Source organism: Monodelphis domestica, chromosome 6 (genome assembly GCF_027887165.1).
Source record: "Monodelphis domestica isolate mMonDom1 chromosome 6, mMonDom1.pri, whole genome shotgun sequence".
NCBI lineage: Eukaryota > Metazoa > Chordata > Mammalia > Didelphimorphia > Didelphidae > Monodelphis > Monodelphis domestica.
Window position 1 is genome coordinate 247,987,604 of NC_077232.1, and position 5,351 is coordinate 247,992,954.

At 36.0% G+C, this 5,351-nt stretch overlaps 1 long non-coding RNA gene across 1 annotated transcript; it reads left to right on the top strand.

Moving 5' to 3' along the window:
- The first annotated feature begins 203 nt into the window (after nt 1-203).
- LOC103100115 (uncharacterized) lies at nt 204-4,698 on the top strand. Its single transcript, XR_468523.3, has 3 exons — nt 204-346; nt 998-1,110; nt 1,626-4,698. It is a non-coding gene; the product is annotated as an uncharacterized LOC103100115 (long non-coding RNA).
- The last annotated feature ends 653 nt before the right edge of the window (nt 4,699-5,351 follow it).

Sequence of the window (5,351 nt, forward strand, 5' to 3'; positions counted from 1 at the left end):
ATTAAGTGTCTACTATGTGCCAGCCACTGAGCTAAGTGCTATGGATAGGAAGAAAGGCAAAAAACAGTCCCACCTGTCGGGGAGCTTAGAATGGAATGAGCCACATGTCTATCTGTATTATAGAAGGTGAAAAAGCTTGTTCATTATGATGGTTTTAATGATGTAGTTAAAACTCTGGAATCTTAGCAGAGGTGGGGAAGGTTTTCACAAAGAGCATTATAGCAGCATTAGCATGAAGAGATTTTGATTCTGAGAGATTGCTGAGAGGACTAAATGCTCCCTTGTAAATCTTTGAATTATGGCAGGGAATAATAACAGTTCTGTCACTTTGCAGTCGCTCCAAGAGGTGAGGAGTGTAGGTATTATTAGCCCCATTTTATAGATTTGAAAACTGAAATTCAGAGGGATGTAGTAACTTTCTTAGGTTTTGACAGTAAAAGACTGAGATGGAAATTTAAACTAGATATTCTGTCTCCAAGATTCTTTATGACAGAGAAATGAACTCCAGAACATGGAAGGATAGGCAGTGAGGATGGGATTCACACTTGGCACTTCTTTAAAGAAGTTCTGGCACCACTTGGAATGGGTTTGGAGGTCCTGCTGGAGATGAAACTGGCTCCCTTTATAAAACTGACTGGGGAGGAAGGTTAAAGGGGGAGGCACTGCCTGTAGCAAGTGGCCTGTAAACTTTCTGACAGAGGGTAAATGATAAGAATTATGGGAGTTTTGTACTTTTGTACTGTATTTAACTATTGAATCGGGGGGAGTACATTGTGGTAAATAAATCTAGTCTTTTGTTAAAGAAAAAATTCAAACTTACAGAGGATCAAAGGATCTTAAATTCAAAGCCAGAAAAGAACTTAGAGGTCATCTGATTTGATTGCTTCATTTTTTTTTTTAATTCAAGAAACTGAGACCTGTGGAGTTTAGGTAACATGATGAGATCCTGTAGATATGTAGTGTATTAAATGATTTTTCAATGATTTTGTTTTTGCAGCTGAAACCTCTCATATATATTGCCTCCTCTTTAGAAGATGAGCTCTTTGAAGGCAGGAACTGTTCCTGCTTATGGATTTGTATCCCAGTAAGTGACTCAGTGCTTTGAAAATGGTAAGCACCTAACAAATGCTTTTTTCCTTCCTTCCTTCCTTCCTTCCTTCCTTCCTTCCTTCCTTCCTTCCTTCCTTCCTTCCTTCCTTCCTTCCTTCCTTCCTTCCTTCCTTCCTTCCTTCCTTCCTTCCTTCCTTCCTTCCTTCCTTCCTTCCTTCCTTCCTTCCTTCCTTCCTTCCTTCCTCCTTTCCTTCCCTCCCTCCCTTAGCTTCTGCTTTAGAATCAATACTTTTCATTTGTTTCAAGACTAGACAATAGGGGTTAAATGCCTTGTCCGGTGTCACACAGCTAGTAAGTGTCTGTGGCAGGATCTGAACTAAGGGTCTTCCTGACTACAGATCTAGTGCTCTATCCACTGCCCACATTTAGCAGGCAGTTTTTGCAGAGCTGAGCTATCAGACAAATAGAGAAGTTATCTGGCGAACAGGATCAGGGGGATACAAGGTAGGTAGATCCAATTAGATAACATAATTTCTGTTTGTACTTTGGTTTCTTTTCTGTCCTTCTTCCTTTAGATTGTGGCAGAAAAGTCTCCAATGTCAAATACAGGCCACTGAGCAGACTGTGACTTGCTGTCATTAGAAAAGGTAGACCTAAATAAATTAAGCCTTGCTTAGGGGCTCCCAAGGGTTATGCTTTCACTGAAGTTGAACATAAATGGTAAAGAGGTAACCTGCTACAGTAGTAGGAAGAAAGAGGAAGAGGAGGAGGAAGAAGAAGAGAAGAACAGCAGCAACAACAACACAGTATATTTCAGTAATTGAGAGGGTGCAATACAATATGGAGAAGGATGAGAAGAAGTAGAATAACAACCTTTGGAGAAAATAGCTACAACATTTTGTCTACAGATTGGGATCTGGATTAACACAAGAGGGAGGAACTTTCTTCCTCCCAGTGATGATGATAGGAATTCCCAATGTACTAATGAAGGAAGATGAAATGAGTGATTATGGTTGGTAACTCCAGGCTGAAGACTGAGATGCCTGTTTGTTCATCTGACAGAAGCAATAGAGAGGTTTGACCTCTTTCCAGCATTTATACCTGGGCCATAATCAACAACCTCCCAAGAATTCTCAATACACTTGAATCTAATAGACTAATTCTATAATAGACTAATAAATTATTAAATGGCTAGTATGTTCAAGATACTCCTGTAGACAAAAAAATAATAACATAGTTTCTCATGTCATTGAGCTTACCTTTTACTCATTCCTGGTTATATCACTAGAAAAACCTAAAAAGCAATGAGAAAGATAAAGACAAGGAAATATTAGGCAAAAGACTGAAGATCTTAGAGGCCCAGGTATATTCATTACTGCTATTTGTTGAAGATTAGGGATCAGATGAAAAATGTTTATTTGAGAAGTCAACAGCTGTCAAGCAAAATGGTGTCTGAGAACAGGATTTGTATTTCTGGATCATGACTGGGGATGGAGTTCACCTAGTAAGGGCCAGGAAAAGCATATTTGCCTGGAGGCTTATGAATTTAATCAAAAGGGCTTTGCACTGAAGAGGGAAGGGAAAGAGGAAAACTCTCCAAAGAGATTTGCCAAATCTGAAAAAAATAGAGTAACAGAATATTGGAATCAACATAGCAGGAAAGATCTAGTAATTGGTGGAAGACAATATTTTTTTAAAGATTCAACAATAATAAAGAAGGATGAACTAAAGTGATGCAGGGAGACAAATTTTACATTATACTTATTAAAGAAAATGGCATGGGATTTTGGACTGAAATTTGTAATATGATAAAGTAGAAGAGAGTTGTATAAACACTAATGGGTACACTAGATTTTGTAAAAACATATTTCAGAAGGTTCAAGAAAAGGATACACAAAATCCAATAGTCTTAATATTTTATAGGGAAAGTCAATTTTAGAAGAAATATTAAGGACGCTGCCCAAGGAGATCTTTGAGACTTAATAGGGAACACATTGTCCATTAAGATTTTATTTATACAATTTCATTTTTCTATTGGTAATTTTTGGTTTTACATCCCATTCATCCAGTAGCCAGGATCATATAATTCTCTCAAGCTCATTGGAAAAAGTCTTCACATCTTTTTGGGGTTGAAGGAAAAATGAATGCCTCTTTTACATATGTATGGCAATAGAAGCAAAGACAGATAATTAAGGATGAACATAGCAAAGTAGAGGGGAAAGAAATTAACATTTATATAATACCCACTATGTGGCAACAATTTTACTAAGCCCTTTTTAGAAATATTTCATTTGATCCTTACAATGTCTTTTTGGCTCTTTGAGATAGGTGCCATTATAATCTTCATTTTACACTTGAGGAAACTGAGACAAATAAGTGTTAAGTGACTTGCTAAGGGTCATACAGCTAGTAAGTAGAATAGTCCTTTGAGAAGAATCCTAATTCAAATTTCACCTTTCCAAACCTCTCTTAACTCCAGTCCCTTCTCTCTGTTAGTTATTTTCCATTTATCCTGTGTATCTCATGCTTTGTATATATTTGTTTGTAGGTTGTTTTCCCAATTATATTGTAAACTCCTTAAAGGCAGAGATGTCTTCTGTTTCTTTTTATATTTATAGCCCTTAGTGCATTACCTGACACATAGTAGGAACTTAATAAATGATTTCTATTGTTTGAAAAATGTCAAAAACTCTGCCCCTGAGAGTCTAGCTATGAATTATAAGGACAACAATAACAATAAAACACTTTTAATTTTATGTTGAGAGGAAAAGGACAGATCAAAGAATGGCAACGACCACAATTCAGATGGGTGAAATGAAGATTTTTGTATTGAGACATAAAAATAGTTACAGGGTATTTAAATTGAAAATAATTTAGAAAATGGAAAGATAGTATCTAGGTTGCCTCAGTGAGTTCAAATGCCTGAGCTCAGTCTAAAAGAATTGAAATAGTTGGGGATATGATTGGTAACCTTTGAAAGACCAGGAAAACTAGAGAGATGGTGGTAGAAGGTTAGAGAAGGTCACTATTCCTCTATTTTTTAAATCAATGAAAGAAGGTGGAGATTGCAAATTATGAGCCAATGAGTGTGAACCTGGATTCATAGTAAAATTATAGACCACATTATTAAAGAGATAGTAAACACTGAAAAAATAAATTGATAATTAAAAATTACAGTGTCTTCCTCAAGACCAAGTAATGCTAGATTTACCTGATTTCCTTTTTTGTTGAAGCACCTAGCCTCATAGATCAGGACAATTACTTCCCTAGATTACTGTAAAGTAGTTTTAAATCTGATCAAAGCATTTCCCAGAGTCTATCATACTACTCTAAAGGACAAGATGTAGAGGTGTGGAGTAAAGGTATTTGGATTCGTAAGTTGCTGAAAATCTTCACCTAAAGAACTGTCATTAATAGGTCTGTGCAAACATGGAGGGAAGTCCCTATTCGAGTATTCTAGGGATTTTATTTTGCATTTTTGCTGTTTACCACTTTTATTAATATGTTAGTTGAAACCAATGAAACTATGCTTTTAAATTTTCTAGACGAAATGAAGGAGGGAAGAATACTGAACATTTGTTGAAACAGAATCCAAAAATTTCTCATTAAACTGGAAAAAATGGGCTAAGTTTAATAATATGAAATTTATATTTTGTTGTTATTGTTCAGTTGTTTTAATCTTGTCTGAATCTTTGTGTTCCCATTTAGGTTTTGTTGTTGTTGTTGTTGTTGTTAAGGATACTGGAGTGGTCTGTCATTTCATCTTCTAGCTCATTATATAGTTGAAGAAACTGAGGCTAACAAGCTTAAGTAACTTGCTTAGGGTCACATTGCTAGTAAGTATCTGAAACCAGATTGATCTCTGGTCTTCCTGAGTGTATGCCCAGAACACTAGCCACTGTACCGTTTAGCTGCCCCAAAGTACTTACCTTGGTTTCAAAATTCCAATTTCAGAGGTACAGGTAAGGTAAGTATGGTAGGATATCTAAAAGTGGTCTTTTCTGTAAGATCTTGGCAATTTCCATTGGACTATAAGCTCTATAAAGGAAACAATATGATACGATTGCCAAAAAATACAAATGGTATCTTGTGCTTTGTTAAGAGAGAATGATAACCACTCTATCTATGGCTACCTCAAGTATTGCATTCTATTTTCACTGTCATATTTTAGAAAGAATATTGATAGACTGGAGTATGTGCAGAAGAAAGCAACTAGGATGGTCAGGGGTTTACAGATCATGTCACTAAAGGATTAATTATAAGAATTAAGAATTTTTAATTCATAGAAAATATTTTTGGGG